At 43.2% G+C, this 20,651-nt stretch overlaps 1 protein-coding gene across 1 annotated transcript in view; it reads right to left on the bottom strand.

Annotated features, from left to right (window-relative positions):
• Positions 1-20,651, bottom strand: part of CA10 (carbonic anhydrase 10) — a 448,736-nt gene that overhangs the window by 128,682 nt on the left and 299,403 nt on the right. The gene's annotated exons all lie outside the window — the stretch shown is intronic.

Here is a 20,651-nt window from a genome sequence, read left to right as displayed (position 1 = left end):
ACACTGTTTAGCCCTCCCATGCCGAAGTTTCCCCCTCTATAAAATTAGGATGATAGTACTTTCCTCAGAACCTCATGTCACCTGCTTCAGCACAGTGCTGGACACATAATAAACCCTTTGTGAATGGTAGCAATCATTTTAAGGGTGCACCTCCATTTTGTTCTTCTGGGTTTCCCATTTGTATGTTTCTGGCATCTTGGATACTTTTTCCTCCTCATTTCAGAAAGCTCGGAGGTCCAATTGCTACTTGCAACACAAAGCAAATCAAAGCCCTCTCAGTTGCCAGCAGAGACTGGTCTCTTCAGCAGCTTCTGCCTGAGCACATTTATCAGCCACTAGCCAGAAACCCACACCTGTCTTTCCATAAATGACACCCCAGGCCCAGCACATTTCAAAGCACAGACCTTTCTCTCCTTCTTTGGAGAAGGGGCTCTGCCTGTTTGTTCTCTTTGATTCTTGGTGTGTCTTACTACTTTGGTACAGGGTTGGGGATATTAATGTCCTTTTGTTGTCAAGAACATTCTCCAAAGCCACGAATAATCATGTTGTCACGCGTGTGTGACTTAAAATACAAAAGGTGCAATTAATGCAAGTTTTAAAGTTACTTTTTCAAAAGCGTTCAACCAATGAAGCTGTCAGACTGTCAGAATATAAGCACCAGACTAGATCCTTAGTTGTTACTTATGAATTTTCAAAGGACTTTAGCACATTTTTAATTGGAGTTTTCTTTTCCCCAGCCTGCAAATCAATCTGTTTGGCTATTACATTCTGTTGGGTGGGGTGGCAATACAACACTGGGTTGGTGGGAGGGGATGGATGGAAGGCTTGCTTCATTCAAAGCTTACTTCTAGGCTCAAGGCCATGGCCAGAGCCCAGGTGTCTCAGACAATGAATCATTTTTATTTATTTATTTTTAAAGAAAGGCCCGGAAAGACTACAGGCTGCCAGCTATCCTAGGAGTGTGTAGGTTCTTAATAAGAGCTTATATTTTCATAACAGTTTTCAGAGCACTTACACCGACCCTGCGTCACTTGACCCTCCCAACAAGGGTGTTTATTCTCATCCTCTTACAGACGCCTAAGAAGATACCCAGGACTTGGGGGACCCTCGTTCCTCATGCCTCCAGACTCACGAAGAAGGACTGTTCCCACACCAAACACTTCTGGTCCCCCTGCCCCTTTCTCCCTCCTCCCCAAGGAAGAGGGGGCTGACTTCTCTGATTGGAGAGTTTGAGAGAGAGAAGTGGGCCGCCAAAGCTCGGTGCCTTACTCTCTGCTCCAAATGGCCCACCTACTGAGGGGGTACTTTGGTTGGTTTTCTTGGCTGTGCTGGGACCTCCATGGTAAAGACTTGTCCCCTCTAAGGTCAGGCCTATGGCTTAGACAGTTAAGTTCAATATGGAGCAATGTGGTGGCGATGTTGTCAACCTCATTTTGTAGCACACTGTATCCTCATCCTCACAGTTCTCATCATTAAGTAAGCTGCCATTTTAGTCTCCAACTATCTGACTCCTGGGTTTACCTCTTATGTAATTTAAACCTTGCAGGATGCAAGGTGGGGAATAGGAGATGTTATTGATTAGCCCCCTGAAACACAAATGAGAATCACACCTACGGTTAAAGAGTTATAATGAGACTGTTCTTCTATTTATTTCACACATATTTATCAGGTGCCTCCTATGTGTCAGGGCATAGGTTTTAAAATGAATTATCCTCATCCAGCATATATTTTAATGGTGGAGAAGGCATTCAACAATTAAATACACAATTGCACTATAATGACAACTAGGCAAAGAAGGACAGGAGAATGTAAGATGGGAGCCTGCCAGAGTCTTATCTGGAAAATGAAGGTTATCTTCCTTGGGCAAGGGACATAAAGTGGGCTTCGAGGGACGTGCAGAAGGAGGCTGGCCAAAGTGTTCATGTGGAGAAGGTGTGAAGGACGATCCCAGCACATGGGCCCTGGGAACCTGAAACTAGGAAGGTGTGGCTAAAACTGAAAACTGGAAGAGGACTGGGGCACCCAGCATTTGGCCACTTGTGCAGAATCTGGTGGGTCAGATTTAGGATAGCCGAGGTGTTTTTCTAAGATCAATGGGAAGGCATTGAAAGGCTTTGAACAAGAGTGTGATATGTTGAGATCTGTAAAGAATGATTCAGAGTAGAGCAAAAACACAAGCCAGGAACCAAACCAGGAGGCCATTATCGTAATCCAAGTATATTAGAGAGAGACTCGTCTTGTTGCAATGGAGGTGATTTAGGAATCTTAGTTTGGGCTCCCCAAAGCAAACCCTATTTGGTTGAGAGGACAAGAAAGATGAGAGGACAGTGAAGGTAGTTTTGGGCTTGAATAATAAAAATAGCATAGATTCCAGTACAATAATTTGTTTAGGAAGTGATTTCAGGGAACACCACTGTAGGAAGGGGATAAGAGACAGGGAAAGGAAGGTCAATAAAAGCGAGCAAACCAGCAACTGTGGGTAACTGGGGCTGGATCTTGCCAGAACACATGTGTAACAAACAGCAGCACTGTCCAGTAGAAATATAATGCAAGCTACATACATGGTGGGAAGTTCACGAACTTAATTTTCCGACCTCACACATAATTAAAAATTTTACAGTTGTCACAAAAAGCAAAAAAAACAAACAAACAAAAAAAAACACTAGTAAAATCAGTTTTAAGAAATATATTGTTTAACCTAATGTATTCCAAAGATGATCATTTCAACATGCAGTAAAAATAAAAATTATTAATGAGATATTTCACGTGCATTTTTTAAAAATATTAAATCTTCAAAATCCAGTGTGTATTTCACATTTACAGCACATCTCGGTGGGAACACCAAATCACCTCTGGAAATACTTGATCTGTGCTTAGATTTCATAAAAGTTATAGTTGAAAAGGTAGATTCAGACACCTATGTTGTACTAAAGATACTTAAAATTTCCCAGTAACTGAATCGAGTGTCGATTTGTAATTTAAATGAATGAACATGAAATAAAAGCGAAATTTCAGTTTCTCAGTTGCACAGGCTTCCTTACATGTGCTCAGGACATGTGGCTCCTGAGCGGGACAGCGGGGCCTCACTCAGAGTGTCCCACTGAAGGGTGAGTCAGGGGAGCTGGGATATTTGTGCACCACCTACAGTCAGGCATTGGATGAGGACTGCTCCTGGCAGCCCAGGCCTGCCTGCGCTTGGGCTCGGGCAGAGGAAATTCTGGCAAGTAGAGGAAGCCCAGCTGGCTGGTAGTGGGTGGTCATGGAAGTATACCTCGATGTAAAGCCCGCCGGGATCAGAACAAGGGGGAATCAGGCTGTGTGGAAACAGAGTTTATAGGCTGTGGGAAATGAGAAAGGGAGGTAGAGACAGAGAGGGAGAGAAATCAAGTGTGATTTGTAGTTCGTGGCTTACAATTGTGTGGCTAGTGGTAGCATTTATTGCCATCGGGAAGACGAGGAGAGGCCTTGGTTTAGGAATACACCATCAATGTAGTTTCCAACAGTTGAGTTGGAAGTTTGTGTGAAATACCCAGGTGGAGATGTTGGAGCTGGCTTTGGGATAACTTGGCCGAGAGATCAAGAAGGATGAGAGGACAGTGAACGGGAGCTTAGGGCGTGAGTAATAAAAATAGCGTGTAATGGGAAGGATAAGATATATGCAAAGTCACCTTAAACATTATGGGATAGCTCCTGGGCGGAGGACAAGATTGCAGATATTAACATTTTCAGAATGTGGCCATTGGTGGGGGTCTCATCTTTTGTTGGGTAGGACTCGTTCATGGAGCTCCTCTCAGGTTGGGACAAAAAAATTCCTTCAGGAATAGACAGGGGGTGCCAAAAAATGTATACATATTGTAAGAAAGGAAAAAACTATTAACATTGCAATACTCAATATATACTGATAATAAAAGATGAATACAAGTCACGTTTGACTTCTGCAATTACAAGAGATGCTCAAAGTGGTTACCATCAGTGTCGTTTTAATGCAGTTTTTTCCTGTCTTACAATATGTGTACATGTTTTCTGGCACCCTCTGTACATTTCCCTTTGCTCTGAGTTCAGGCTCCTGAGCAAATGAAATTGGAGAGAAGCTGTCTTAAATAAAGGACATAGTTGTTGGAAGGGGTGCTCCATTCTAAATGATAACAGTAGGTTTTAGATTCATACCACCTACGGGTGTTTGTTCACCTTGGGCCAGTCTCCCTGGGACCCATCATCTCTGAGTATCTTGGTCGATGGGGCAAGCCCAGGACCAGGCACACAGGTGGCCCTCCCCACACTCAACTGATGGATCGGAGGAGGACCAGTGGCATAGGCTGAATGTCTTTCAGGTCCAATGTTTTTGGAAGTCAAGCTTGGCTGGCTGGCGTGTAGGCTTGTGGCTGGTTTGGGGACGTGAATCATTGCAGAGGTACCCTGCAGACAACTTTCTAAGGACAGGGCCACTCTACGTGATCCAGATGATGAGGGCTTACAGGATTTCACACGTTGTTAGGAGGTTTTGTTCCATCGGTTTAGATGAGATTGCAGAAAACACACCTTGACCAGATGGTAATAGCCCTGATAGCTGTAAAATCACATCTAACACCTTTACACAGAGGAAATAATCCAGTGCTCAAGCATTTGTTCAACTCAAGGTTGTAAAGCGCCGACATTTTCCCAGGTTTTAAACTAGGAGGGGACCCAGAACACGTTCTATTTTTGCTCCGGCTCAGGAGGGAGAGTCAATAAACAGACAATCAGGGTAGAATGTGCTAGAAGGTCTGATGGAGGGGATCACAGAAATGGGGCATTTAGCTGAGGCTGTGCAGGGAGGAGAAGACAGGGAAGTTTTCCAGGAGAAGGTAACCGCTGAACTGGAACAGGAGCATTGAAGCCCCATGCTCTCGTTTAGAGTGGAGAGGGTTCCCGGGAGTCATGGAACCAACCCATTTTCTTACCCCCGGGAAGCCTCTGCCATACATCAGGTGGTCAGACTTGACATCTTTGATTCCCAGCAAGATCAAAACAGAGTTTGTGGCAGAGAGGGGAGGACCTGGAGTTGAGGAAAACTGGAACTTGTCATTGGTCAGAGCCAGGGAGGGGCTTTCATGGGAGCAATGGTGCAGGTGTTTGCAGGCTGGAAGGTTGTAGGCACTGTTTTCCATTTTCTAAAAATGGGGCAAAGAAAAGTGGGCAGTAGTAGCTAGAGTGAGAGCCCTGCTGAGGGGGGGCTTGGCATCTCGGGGTTCCCTGCCTTTCTAGCAATCCCATTCTGCCCTCCACCTTCCCAGACAGGATTCTGGCCTGCAGACGAACACTGAATGCTTTTTAAAAAAATTTAGTTATTTCCCCTCTTAGAATGATTCATTACAAATTCTGTGTCCATGAGATGTATTAATATTGATTAAGAAACAGGTGCTCTTAAATTAGCAAAACTGCAATTATTCACAGAGGATTATGCTGGGAAATTGGGGAAAATATGCAGGTGTGCAAATGAACCCTACCTGATGGCACCACAGCAAGTCTTGAAAAATGCTTCCCCTCCAGCAAGTGCTTTCCTCGCATTGCCCTTTGTTTGGGTGACAAATGGAGTTGCCATTTTAACCAAACAGTGATGATGAACCTCTGTGGCTTCGGAGCCAGTAGTATTTCACACTTGGAATCAGACTCCTAAGTCAGGATTTCCAAACGTGCCTCTGGAATCACTGCTTGTGAATGTAGAGATTCCTTGGCCCCACTCCTGGGGATGCCAGTTCAAGGGGTCCAGGTGAGGGGCTCAGACATTTGTAGCTTAAAAAGTAACTCCTGTGACTGCTGTCATGAAACAAGTTTGGGGAATATGCTCTCCAAGTGAAGGGTGGAGCTTACTGAGGCTGTGAGATGCCATCTGTGAGGATGGATGACGAGACATGGGAGTGACATGCACTGTCCCTTCTCTGGTTTGGCTTTGCCATGTGTAGTATCTGACAGGGTGTCTCTCTGTGGAAGATGAAATGAGTAGTGGTTTAATCCAATAAGCATGAAAACGAGAGGAGGGCATCACGGTTTGCCAATGAATACTTTTTTTTTTAAATAAATAAGAGAGAAAATAAATAACTTTGGGAGTATAGTCATGGATACCCAACCTACACAGAACATTTAAATGGGAATACAAGTTAACTCCCCAGGAATGTTGTGGGTATTATCTGAAATAAACCTAGCACAATTCCTGGCAGGTAGTAGGTGCTGTAAAATGTTAGCTGATATTGCCCCACAAATAGGCCACATTTCCAGATGGGGATGTGGAATTGTCATGGACTCAGAATACACTCAACAAGCAAGGTGCCTTGTTTCCCCCAGCAGGTTAATAAGGAGAGATGCCGTTTGGCCATAAGTCCTGAGGGGAAGTCTTCAATGGGGTAGCTCCCTGAAAGCTCTAGGTCAAATGGTCTCTTATTATCTGACCGTACATATATCAATGCTAATGAAAAGCTATGTGGTAACTTCCTCCACTGGACTGTGAGCTCCTTGCAAGTGGAACATCACGTCTGCATCCATAGTACCTGGCGCACAGTAGAACTCAACAAGCATTTGATGAAAATGTCTTTGTGTCACTTATCCTTCCTGCATGTGGCACCTTCTTTCTCTTTCCCCCTTTTAAGTCCGACTTTATCCCTAGGTCATGTAGACGTTTGCGACTATAACATTCATGATATGTAACATGTTTTGAATTTCTACTCTGTGCCAAGCATTATCCTTAACAGTGTATGTACATCATTTCATATCTTGTATAATATGAGTAGGCATTATGTAACAACATAGTTACATAACAGTATTAATAATAATAACAGTATTATTATTAATACTTCTATTTTATGGATGAGGACACCAGCGCTCAGAATACTTGCTCCACATTTTATAGCTAGTAAGTGGCAGGACTGAGATTTGACCCAGACTTGTGTGATCCAAAAGCCTGAGATTGTGCCATGGAGTGACCCGTGGTGCTCCTGTACTGGCTTTTCACGTTCCAAGTGATGCCACGTAAATCACCTTCTTTTCCCAACCAGATAGTGCTTTGATAGTTTTTCTTTCCATGCCCAATCGAATGTGGAAATGCTGACATTTATTAAATACTTGGAGACTTAACTGGAAAAGACCTTTGTCCCATGATCATCCGGATTGTTCCAAAGAATGCACTACTCACTCGTTCTGGCCGTTGGGAGTTAGTGCTCCTTTGACATATGGCAAGAATGGAAATATTTTTTCTCTGTTTATATGCTAAGCAGCATTACAACAGCTGCCTGCAAATACAGGCCTGCCATCCATCACGCAAGCACCTGGGTGCTGTAATCACAGATGACAGGCCAGCGCTGAAGCGCATTCTCTCTGCAGAGCAGGCCTGATACAAGGCATCTTCTTGGAGAAAACACGTTCTCAGCCAAATTGAAATCGAGGCCCATCAGACTGGAATCCACCTTTAAACAATGATGGGTGGTATCACGTACTGGTCTATTCTTCTTTGATAAGAAAAGGCCATGCTTGCTCTTTTTATCTCTTCATTCTCCAGGGAAACAGGACAAAATCCATTATGGAACCTTTCCACAAAACCTCATTTCTTCTCCTCCAGAAAGCTTTGCCCTGACCACTTCAGCAAGGCTTAGGAGTGAAAAGACCTAGGTTCAAGTCCTGGCTGTGACGCTAATTATCTGTGTGACTCTGGACAAGTTACTTTACCTCTCTGAGCCTCAGTTTCCTCCTCGCAAAAACTAGGATAAAAAGCCAACATCACGTCGTATACCTCTAGATAGATTATACAACTGCAGAATAATGAAAGAAATCTAGTTTCCTCCCTTCTTTTCCCCTTTCCTCTGAAATTCAATGGCACTTACAGCATTTGTCATACAATTTAGTTCTCAGTTCTGCAGTTTTCTAATAAAAGACTTTCAAACGATGCTATATTTATTTATCATTCACTTTATGCTAACAGATTACAGCCCACAGTTTAAAGGAGTAAACTCAGTATGTTCATCATTAGCTTCTTCAATGCAGACAGACCCTGGCATGTAACTTCCCCTTGGCTTCTGCCCTTGCATGGAACACTCTAGTACCTTTGGCATGGTTTACAGCTCCCTGAGCGCACCACCCTGTGCCTCTGAGTGTGTGCACATGGTACTTCTTCTGCTCAGAAACTGGCTGCTCTGCCCACTCTCGCCCTCTCTCCCACCCCCATTCCACCTGGCTGTTTCCCTACATTTCCAAGGGGAAGTCTTGCCAGACCCCCAGGGTGTCATGGATCCCTCTGCCTGTTTCACAGGCTGAATGCTCACACACAGGCAGTCATATAGCGACACACATAGTTGTGTTTTCCATTTTAAATGCCTAGCACAGTAGGCCCACTCACCTGTGAACCCCCAAATGACTCTGGTCCTTAGCCTTGGGAGATACTGGGGAGATGGCTCACCAAAGGAAGAAGATTGGTGACGCCCCTAGACCCAACTCTCCCTGGAATGAAGCATGGAGTTCACCTCCCATTACCTTCCAGGACCTCTGGTGAGTCCACAAGTAGCACCACTAGCAGCCATCCCCAGCCTCGCCCTGCTGGGGTGAAGCCTGGCCAGTGGCCGACTTCCCAGCTGCCTCCTTGCCTGCTGGCCTTGGATCCTGGCTCATCTGCTGCTTCATGGGGTTCCTGGCCTCTGATCTCCCTTGCTTGGCTGGGCCCCCGATGACTGCCGCAGTGACAAGAAGATCGGGGAGCTCAATGAGAACATGACAGTGCGATGTGCCTGCAGCTGGGGCCTGACTCCTGCCTGCAGCAGCACAGTGTTCCTGTCGTAACAACTGTCCTCTGAGTTGCAAGTAATACATCTCTGACTCAAGTGACAGGTAACTGAGGTTGTACCTCTTGCATTTGGCAAACCCATAATGATTGCCCTACTTCCCTGGCACCTTCCTAGCTCAGGTGAGCATTCTTTCCTCTCCACTACTCCTCTGCCTTGAACACAAATCTCTTTCTGAATTCATAAAAAAAAATGGATTGCAATTTATTTGCCTGTAAGTGTGTCTTCCCTACTAGGCTGAGAAGCCCGTAAGAGCAGGGGCCCTCCCAGTTTTCTGTACTTGGAGAGCATAGTGGGCTTAACAAATTTTGTTGTCTTAAATGTGTGTCCAGATAAACACACATTCATTCTTAAATTCATTCTGTTACCAGGAAAAGGTTAGAAGAGCAGGTGGGTCAGTTTTAAATATTCTGCCATCGTTAGGTTGCATCTTGGTCATATGGTCAAATGCTAACTTGTTTGTTAGCGATGCACTAAATGCCACTTGAAGTAATAACCAACATCTGTATAGTGTTTTCAAATACGTCACCACTTTCATATACATTATCTCTACTTTTGGGCAAGGAAAGTTAGCCAAGAGCCAACTTGCAATGGAAGCAGCATAGCATATAGGTCAAGGGAAACATTTTGGAGTTAAACAGACTGAGATTTAAGTCCAGGCTCTCCCAGCTATGTAAGCAAGTTAGTTGACTTCTTAAACTCTCACTTTCTACATCGGTAAAATGGGAACAAAGAGCTTTAGGAAGAATAAACAAGATTACATAAGTACCTAGACAATAGTTTGCTCTCTGTGCACAGTAATATTAATAGCATAGTTGTCACATATCTAGTAAATAGTAGAGGTAACTAAGAGCTAGGCACTCCATGCATGATTTGTCTACTCTACTTGTCTAACGTTGCCTAATAGTCTGTCATTTTGAATTTCTATGTAAAATCAATTCATATGATCAAGTGACAATATGACAACAAATTCTCATATTTCTATCTTCCTTTACTAAGGTACAATTAATATCACATCTCTACATTCATTTGATTGAAATACACAGTGACCAGCACAGAGTAGGTATTCAAGTAGTATTTGTTAAATGAAATGTCCCGTGTATTCTTCGCTCCTCACCTTGCATGTGCTAGACTTTCTGACTGGGAGGATATTGACATGACTTTTGGGATGGGCTGATCCAATTCCATTCTCTCTGGCTTACATGAGGGGGATTGTCCGTGATCAAGAACCTAAGGACATCCATCCATGGTCCACATGGAGACGCAGGGCTGTGTCTGGGACTCATGAGCACCGCGGTGCCACCAACTCAGATGGCCCCACACAAATGAAACCTTCCCAGCGCTAAGCTGGAATCAACTCCTCTGTGTCAACTACTTCAGTGAATAGTCTCCCTTTTCCATTTATTAGGATCCTGTTAGCCTTTGAAGACGCTGTAAAACCTTTCCATTTTGGGGATTAATCCACTTCCTCTGTGATGCTATGAGACTTTGAACCTCTATTTTAGAACCTATTTAGTTCTATTTGGTATTGAAATCACTCGTGGGCATTTCTCTCTTCTACTAGATGGCAAGTTCTTGAAAATAAACATTCATCTCTACACGGAGAAACATCATATATGATATGTAGGGCTGGAAAGGGAGGATAAATAAGAATAAATAAATGGAAAGGTGCCACAGTATACCTACTCCTGTTTCAGGTGTCATGCCAGGTGCATGATAGATAGCATGGGTAATTCTCATCTGAGAGACAGGTATTACTTCCCCATTTTTACCAAAGAGAAAAACGGGCACAGAGAGGTTAAGCAACTTACTCCAACTGATGAAAATAGGAAATGGTGGCGCTAGAAATAGAGCCCAATTCTATTTAGTTTCAAAGCCTGTTCTCCCCCTTTATCAGTTCCCTCCTAATGCTTTGCACATAATGGAGGCTCAGTAATTGTTGAACGGTGGCCTGACAAACCCAATAACAGATAAAGGGTATGTGATCATAGCTAAACATAATCAAATCCCACTTAATAGCTTCAAAATACTTGAGTAGTAGAAGATGGGTAACACCATATGTTTGTCAGAATAACTACATTATGAGAAGCCAATTCATTTAACTAGGAAGCAAAGACTGAATTAATGAATGAAGCTTAGTGTGGAAGCTCAGCCTCAGTTGCTGGATATAAGCAAAGCCATCATTGTAGCATTCTGTTAATTATGATGAAATCAAAAGTAAATTGACTGGTAGCTATTAATTATGTTTTTATGCATCTGGAAAAAATAAGGGGGGGTGGAATAAGCAGCAGGATCAACAGATCGAATGCAGGGGCTGGTCTCTGTTATGCAGATAGGAGCCATAAATCATGTGTGACCGAACTTTAGGGACGATCAATATCTCGCCCAACTGCTATTATTACAACTATAACAATATCTTACAAAGAGTTTATGCAGCTCTTTGTAGTTTAAACACAATCTCAAACCCCTCATCAATTTTCATCCTCAGAGTAACTCTACATGGCACGTATTATCACCCCTATTTCACAGGTGAGGAAGCAAGTCGGGGGTTTAAGCACCTCACCCAAGGTTACCCACTGTTAATATAATAGAAAAGCAAAGAGGAGAATGCAGACCTTCAAGGAACTGCTTTTCTTCCAAAGGTTTTATTGTACCTAGTGAGGTCCGTAGAAAGACATTGATTACTCCAGTCACTATTCCTGTCTTATGCGGTTCCCTCTTCCTTCCTCTTCCCAAGGCCCGTGCTGCTGAGGACCTAGCATGTCTTACATCTGAGTCCACCTAATTTGAAGCAACAGGAAATGATGCTTCATGGTTTAAAACAAACTTGGGGTAGAGTGGAGGGTGGAGAGAACTCTGGACCAGGAACTTCTTACAAAGCCTGGATTTTCTGACAATTTCCCTTGGATCAGTAGCCATCTGGGCTGGGTGGAGGGCAATTCAAAGAAACAAAACCAAGATGTCTGTTAAGGAAACCATGTGGTTGTGGATTCATGGGATGGGAGTGGGTCTAAGATTATTTGCCTACCCCCATTGGTTAGCCACATGACACACACATATTAAAGTCTAGAAGTCACTGCTGTTTGGGAAGAAAAAAAAGGAAAAAGTACAGATTGCAACAAAACTGAACCATGGGCCAAGGTTGGAACCATAGTTCTTGAAAATCTTTAATTTGGTACACATTTATTACAGTGTCCCCTGGGAGGCTGGGTACCCCAAAGAAGCCTGGTTTTGCCCTGAGTTGAAACTACTGGCTAAGATGGAAGAATGAAACAAACGGTTTTTGACCAGAGGTTGGGCTTAGCGAAATTTTCTGTGGCTTGGTAATAAACTTGTCTCTTGTACAATGGACAGTGGAAATGCCGAACAGCTGCTGACTGGTAAATGAGTACACAGACCCGCATGGTTTCTGTGGAGGAAAGACAATTCCTTTTCCCCTTGAGTCTTCTGGACAGCTGTTTGGTGTTCCTTGTGCTTTCTTTCCTTAGTACCTCATTTCTGACCTTTCTTTGTCAACTGTTCATTCAGTGTAGGGTTATCATTTAATGTACCTGCTGTGCCTCCATCTGCCTTCAAAACCCAAACATGCTCAGATGCTGGATATCTGATGCAATCTGATGGGGCTTTGCTTTTCTGAGTCCTTTTCTCTTTGTACACAACACATCAAACAGCAAACGGTGACCGTGGGACCTACCTCTGCAAAGTCAACAGATGCTGGGTAGTTGTTTGGAAGAAGTCTGAAGTGAACTAGGCAGTAGAGATATTTGCAAATTAAAACAACTACTTTTCTGCCAGGGTTTTTGTCGGGTCTTGCAAGGCCCAAGGAGAGAAGTTAATTACACCAGTCACCTTGAATTTCTTGAGTCTCACAAACGGGTAGGGTGTATTTTTAGTTTGTTTCTGGTTCCATTGTAAACAAAAACTGAGCATGTAAACGGGGCATTATGTTGCCTGGGCACCCACATGTGTAAACATGGTGTATGAGCTGGAAGGAAACTTGTTGGATGGGCCCCTTCTCCATGCCACCTGGAAAACTGAGGTCAGACAGGTTACATGCCTGGCTCAAGGTCATATAGCGAATCGGAGGCAGAGGTGGAAGTGGAGATTAGGTCATTTTACCCCGGGGTCAGCAGCTGTCATCCTGCTATATTGTATTAATTTTAATTTCTGTGTGTTGGGCACTAAACCACCCTCTCCTATGCAGGCATGGTCCTTTTCTCCTATCTTAAATTCAATTGTATGATATTTAAAAATTGAAAGCAAACAAATAAAACCGAATAAGTACCATGTATAATATATATACTAAATATAATACACAATGTCATACATTTCATCATTCTTTCAACCAGTACTTCATTGGGACCTTTGGGCAAACACTGGAACAGAGATAGTCAGAGTTTCAAAGACAAATATAAGAAACTTCTAATAGAATGAAAAAGTAGAGGAAAAATTGGGAAAGAAAACAGAAGACTGTGTGACCCAGGGAATGTATTCATTATAGCAAAATCAAGGATATATCCAGGAAAATAAGGCAAGACACTTCAGAGTTTTTTAAAAACATCTAAAAATCCTCACTTAAAATAGTGTTTGTGGTGAAAACTTGGTTAAGTGTTGGAAGGGAATTATCTAGGACTCTCAGTGGTTCACACCTGGACTGCTGGTTCTGTTTGGTGAGAAAGAGAGAAAGCACAAAGAATGTAGGACATATTAGGCAGGATGGCATCTGGGAAACATCTGGATTCAGAGCCAGATTTCCCAGAAGAATTAACGTTCTACCCCCGAGTTTCATCTCCTGTAAATGGCCAATGTGAGGCCTCATTGTACGGGTGCGATGATATAACACATGCAGAGTACCCAGCCCAGAGTCTGCACACAGCATCTGCTCAGTAAATATTCACATTCTTCCCGATTTCTAAAAATGCACTTCCAGAGGACTTTCCTGGGTTTGGTCCATATTCAGAGCTGTCTCTGGCACCACCTTCCTCCTAAGATGGGACAGTGAGGACCAACATTCAGAAGGATGAGACGCGTCTCCAGGGGCGCTGCAGTCATTCTCACCGAAGCGCTCCCTTCTCACAGAACAGAACAATTCCATTACTACCAGTGTGCTCCACTTACCAAAGAAGAAGAAAGGAATTATGCATTTTGGAAAAACTTTTAGCCATTGAAAAGGAAATAAAAATGACTTTCAGCCATTGAAAAGTCAACTGGAAGATCCGACTTAGGCTGCTGTAAGAATTGTGGGCAATTGAGGTTCTGTTTTACAGCAACCTAACAAAGGTGCCTTTGGATGCAGGTCTGTACTTCTTGGCATAAGCTTCCTCCGGGAGGTAAAGGACCCGAGTGCCCTTACTAAAAATAGCCTCTCCCGGAGTCGACCAGTGCTGACAGAGCTCAAAGCTGACCCCGGGGAGGCATGAAGTGTCCTCTGCAGCCCTCGCCCACACACGTGGTGGTCACAGGGAGCACTGCACTGGGCAGTTGTAGGGAGGAACGGGTGAACATATATGCCAATGCTTATGAATGGGTCAAATCCCCCAACCCCCACTTGGCAAAAATGGATTGGAGGGTAGGTGACAGTGGAGGAGAATCCAAAGCACAAGAAAATCATGGCATAAAAAAGTCTTAGAAAGAAGCCAATCTGAAAATGCTACATACTGTATGATTCCAACTATCTGATATCCTGGCCAAGGTCGAGTTATGGAGACAGTGAAAAAAAAAGATCAGTGGTTGCCAGGGGTCGAGTGGAGGCAGGAGAGATGAATAGGCAGAGCACAGAGGATTTGCAGGGCAGTGACATACTGAGTATGATATTATAGTGATGGATACACTAGCATTCATTATACATTGGTCCAAACTCATAGAATGTACTGTACATAACCAAGGATTAGATTCAACCCTGATGTGAACTACGGACTTTGGGTGATAAGTGTGTCAATATAGGTTCATCAGTTGTAACAAATACACCACTTGGGTGGAGCTTGTTGGTAACAGGGAGGCTATGTAGCTGTGGGGGCAGGAGAGGGGGATGAGAAATTCGGAACCTTCCTCTCAACTTTGCTGTGAACCTAAGACTGCTCTAAAAATGGTCCTAGAAGCCAGAGGGAGTTATCTTGAAACTGTATTTTATAGAATGAGAAACTGTAGTCTGGAAAGACACAGAACTTTCTAGTAAGTGGCAGCAGTATGCCTGGAACGATCTCTCTGATGACCTGGTTCCTGACCTTTCCTAAGGCCAGCCATGGACCAGTAACATGGAGTTGGGTATTACAGATGGAAGGTATTTTATAAACTTCTTGTTCCAATTCTATTATTATTATTTTTTTTCTTTTGAGAAAGAGACTGGAATGAGCCATGACCAGGATTTCACAGAAATTAGTGCGAGTGCCTGACTAGAGCTCACCGCCCCTATCACTGGCCCAAGGCCACTTCTACGTAAGAATGCAGAAGCTGTAGATAGCCAGACTTCAAAGAGGACCAACAAGTTCCCATCACTCCCAGGAACTGCAAGTTCAAGTGCCATGTCTACACTATCCGAAGGATAGTCTAGGGCACCATGAAGAGAAACCTGTATCTTTTGGGGTGAAGGGGATAGGAAGGAGACTGAGTCAACAGAACAGACGAGAAAACCTACTATCTCCTGGTTTAAATATTTCCAGATAATTCAAGTAAAACTCATGAATTCTTGACCACTCTAGCTTGGGGTTAAAGCTAAATTCACAAAAGACATAAAATTGGGTTGCTCTGGGCTTTCCCCCTAGCGGTAGTCACATGACCCGGAGCACTTCAAATCAGGGAAGCCGTCCCCTAATTACGATGTAGCACCTGTCATTCCATCCCCTTCCTCTCCAACTCCTTCAAGTTTTTGTCCATTGCCAATGTCTCCAGCATCTGTGCTAAGAGCCCTGCTGTTTTCCCTGAAGCCACCAAGGCTTGGGAAAGTCACTACAATGCCAACCCCCACAGCTGTCAGAGACACTGGTGCTTTTTTCTATAAAACATAGAATGAGTGTTTTTAAAGATGAGGATGGGACCTCACAACAATTATTCAGTCATTAGCCTCATCTTTAAAAAACATCTTCTCCCACCCAAACAAAGCATCCCAGGTACACAAGTTCCTACCCACAGACCATCTGCCAGCTGTGTCTGCTAGAACAGCTGCCCATCAGGTGGAAGATGGACTCAGAGAGCCTCTGCACACCTCTGGATTACATCTCCAGCATCAGAGAGACAGGCAAGCTTGTCACAGACAGTCCCAGCTGTTGTTGGCTGACACAACCAACTTGGGCATGGAATAGCTACTGAGGACATTCACATAGCATGAAAATGATTGTGCGTTTGTCCACTCTGTGCACAGTACTGCTGTTTCTATGCACTTCCCAGATTCAAGCCGCAAACTCCACTCTGTCCTGATTCACAGCATGCACACACACACGCAGACACACACACACATGCACGTGCACACTCACGGACACTGACTCGTGGAGTGCTGGTCCTGGCAGTGACCCTGGGGATCATTGAATCCAGTGGTTCCCACACTCGACCAAACCTACTGACCATACTGATCACCTGGGGAGCTTCTAGAAATCACAGATTCCTGGGTCTCACCTACCACCTGACCTAGTGAATCAGAATAGCTAGAGGTAAAGCCAAAGGAAAAAAACACAAACTTTCCAAATGATTTGGGTGTAGCCAGCCCAGCATGCATCCACAGACTAGCATCTGGGGAGCCATTCATTGTAGTTCCAATACCCTCTCTCCACCCCTACACTTTTATTGAAGAAGACACAATAGCCCTGCGAGAGGAAGGGACAGCTTTGAACCCCTGGCAAAGCCCTGGCAGAGACGGGTCTAGAAGCAAATCCCCTGATTTCTTATGTTTTTCTCTTTCCCACCAGGTGCACTGCCTTGGCCCTTTTTTTCTCACATTCACATGTATAACACATGCACACTTGGCTAGGCAACCACTCTGATTGACCAAACATCAGTTCATGGAACTCTGCTACCCTTTGGAAGCTCACATTCCTTCTACATGAGTCCTTTGGGGAAGGTCCTCAAGGCTTTCAATAGACCCTGAGGCTTTAGAGATGAGTCTGAAAACGTATGAATACCGTGGTATATTCACCCCTGTGCTTGTTTTTTTGGAAGAAGTTTCATAGCTTTCATCAGATGCTCAAAGACGTCTACGTAGCTCTATTCCTAAAAGGGCTAAAACCTCTGGTTTATAATATCTCTGATGAGTTGTTGGCCTATCATTGGAAGGAGATGGCTTAGAACTTAAAAAAAAAAAAAAGAGAGAGAGAGAAAGAAAGAAAGAAAGAGAAGGGGAAAAAAAGTCTCCTTTAGAGATCCAGCGTAACATCCTGGTTTTGGCACATCTAGCTGTGCTAAGCATAGTGAAAGTGTCTGACAAAGTGTCAGCATGGAAGACACGATCATAAAAGCTAATGCTGCTTGAGAAGTTTGTTACCTTGGCTTAAAGCTGCATTGTCACTAATGTGAAACCAAAGTGTGGCCACACGAAGATACCTCAAAGAAAAGGCAAGAGAAACCAGAGATGCCTTAAGACAGACCTGGAAGGATAATAAACCACCTTATCAGGGCAGAACTTAGGAGGAATATGAAGCAGGAACTTTTAATTAAAGTTATGCTAGTACACTAATTTGGGCGACCAAGATTCATAATTAAAATTTTATGCCAACTCTGCGTCTTACCAAACATTTTTAATAGCTCCAAGAAGAACATGATGTGGGTACACGACGCATAGCAGTGAACAGCAAGGGAGCTAGTCAAATGTACAAGGTGGGGAAATTGGTGGGAACAGCTAAGAAGCATTGTCACTCTTTGATACATTTCTGCCTTCCCTAATTCAATATGGTCCCCTGAAGGTAGGGACTGTGTCTTTCATCTTACTATTCTTAGAACTTAAGACACTGTCTTGTATCAGTTATCTAGTCCCATGATAATGCTGCAAAACAAACAATCACAAACCCTCAGTGGCAGATAACCATAAACATTTATTTAGCTCATGCGTCTTTGGAGTTCTGGTGATCTAGGCTGATTTGTTCATGTATCTGTGGTGAGCTGTGCGTCATCTAGATAGCTCTGCTGCACTTGCTAGGTTTGCTCACATGTTTGGGAGTTGCCTGGCTATTGGCTGATCTAGGACAGCCGTGGTTGGGATGATGGGGCAACTTGGCCCTGCACCAACCATATAGCTCATCCTCCAGCAGGCTAACCTGGGCACTATCTCCTAACATCTCACTGGATAAAGCAAGGCATGTAGCTAAGTTCCAACTCTGGATGAGAGGGTACTACCAAATTATTTGGCAAAGGGTATGGCTGCAGAGGGGAGTGAAGAATTGGGGCCATTAATGCAACCAGTCTCCCACATACCTAGAATATGGTAAAGGCTCAATAAAAGTTTTTGGCGAAAAATAAATAAATTGAACGTTCTCCAAAAAAGATATATAAATGACCAATAAGCAGAAGGAGAAGATTCTTACCATCCTTCATCATCTGGGAAATACAAATCAAAACCACAATGCGATGTCACTTCACACCTACTAGGATGGTTAGCACCAAAAAGTCAGATGATTACAAGTGTTGGCAAGGATGTGGAGAAATTAGAACCCTCAGATACTACTTGTAGAAATGTAAGCTGGTGCAGCCATTTTGGAAAATAGCCTGGCAGTTCCTCAAAGAGCTAAACATCGAGTTACATCTGACGTAGAAATTCCACTTTTGGGTACATACTCAAGAGAAGTAAAAACATATGTCTACACAAAAACTTGTACACAATGTTCATAGCATTGTGATTCATAAAAGCAAAAGGGTGAGACAATCCAAATGCCCATCAATTGATGAGTAAATAAAAGGTAGTATACCTGTACAGTGGAATAACTGATTCATAAAAAGCAATGAAGGACTGACACATACCATGTTACAACATGGGTGAGTGAACCTTGAAAACATTATGCTAAATAAAAGAATCCAGACAAAAAGGATCACATGTAATATGATTCCATTTATATGAAATATCCAGAATAGGCCAGTCTTAATAGGGCTAGAAAATAGATTAGTGGTTGCCGAGGCTGGGATGGGTTGGGCTGAAATGGAGGTGACTTCTATTGGACACAGGTGTTCTTTATGGGATGCTAAATATTGATTGTGGTGATGGTTACACAACTCTGTGAATATACAAAACACTGAACTGTACACTGTAAATGGATGAATTGTATGGTGTCTTAAGAAAGCTTCTATAAAAAAATGAATTACATGAGATAACTCCTATAAAGGTACCTCACATCGTATTTGGCCCTGTTAACCATACTTTACGAAATCAGTGATGCTGTAGGTTGTAAAATGCACAATTATTTTATGTACCACCAAAAAAGAAAAACATCCTGCCAAGTACACCGTGACAGATTATCAATTATAAGATGTATTCTAATTTTAGAAATGTGAAAATGTGGAAAAACGTCTTAGAACCAATGAAACATGGTACATGTTGAAGAAATGTTTGTAGCATCTGAAATTAAATCAATTCAACAGAAAGACCTTTCTATCTTCAGACTCAACTTTTAGGCTCACACACCTTTCCTAGGTTAATGGGCTTTTTTGGGTATCCATTCTTGACTCCCAGTCTCCATCAAATTCAGCAGGTGTGTCCAGGTGAAGTACCTCCCTCCCTGGTCCAACTAGCCTTGTCATCCCACTGCAGCCCTGTCAAAGGAATCCCTGGCCTGCCTGAGTATCTGGTCTCTTTGTAGGGAGGGAGGCCTGGGCATGGAATGAGTCTGCCTCTCCTCAGGGACTGGAGGTCATTTCAGCCTCCGAAGCCCTTCAGGCATCTTTTCTCTACCCAGTGATGGGATGTGACTGGCATAAACAAGGAGAGTGCTTTGTTGTGGGGAGAGAAGCCTGGCCTCCGGTGGCAGCTTCCACTGAGGAGAGTGAAAACCACATACACGCTCACTTTTGTTTGTGTGAGGAGCAGTCTGCGCTGTTGACTGACAGACAATGGAATGAATAAAAGCACTACCCATCTATCTTTTGCTTGTCAGTGAATCTGCAGTCCCCCGTGGGAACTGGGGAGAATTCCTTTCACCCTCTTGCGATTTAACCAGTCTCATCTAGGACAGATAAGAGAATAGCTTCATCACAGCCAGGCTCTCCTGCACTTTCTTAAGAGCATGAATGTACTTCCTAATGTTCATACCAGAGGGGGGGAAAATACCCAAGCCCTTCAGTCCTATTTTCCACAGGACTATGGGTGAACTATAGAATGTTCTTGTGGGGAAAGGCGATTAAGAAAAAATAGTGATCAGAAGCAATCTTTCTCAAATGAAATCTAGAAAGAGAACAGTGGGAAGCACTGTGATGCCTTCTGTACTTTCTGACAGTGCCGCCTAGCATTTTGTGCACCATGATTCCAGGTTTAGAGGATGTCATGAAAATTACAGGGAAATACTGTGTTTCCCTGAAAATAAGACCTAGCAGGACCATCAGCTCTAATGCATCTTTTGGAGCAAAAATTAATTTAAGACCCAGTCTTATTTTACTATAAGACCAGGTCTATAATATAATATAATATAATATAATATAATATAATATAATATAATATAATATAATATAATATAATATAATATAATATAATATAATGTAATGTAATATAATATAATATAATATAATATAATATAATATAATATAATATAATATAATGGGTCTTATATTAATTTTTGCTCCAAAAGACTCATTGGAGCTGATGGTCCAGCTAGGTCTTATTTTCAGGGTAACAGGGTAAGAAGGCATTCTAATGCAAGACAACCCATGTTTTATGACAAGTAT

The sequence above is a fragment of the Rhinolophus sinicus genome, linkage group LG15 (assembly GCF_036562045.2).
Source record: "Rhinolophus sinicus isolate RSC01 linkage group LG15, ASM3656204v1, whole genome shotgun sequence".
NCBI classification, from domain to species: domain Eukaryota; kingdom Metazoa; phylum Chordata; class Mammalia; order Chiroptera; family Rhinolophidae; genus Rhinolophus; species Rhinolophus sinicus.
The sequence above is the reverse complement of the archived record's forward strand: the minus strand, read 5'-3'. Positions and strand labels throughout refer to the sequence as shown.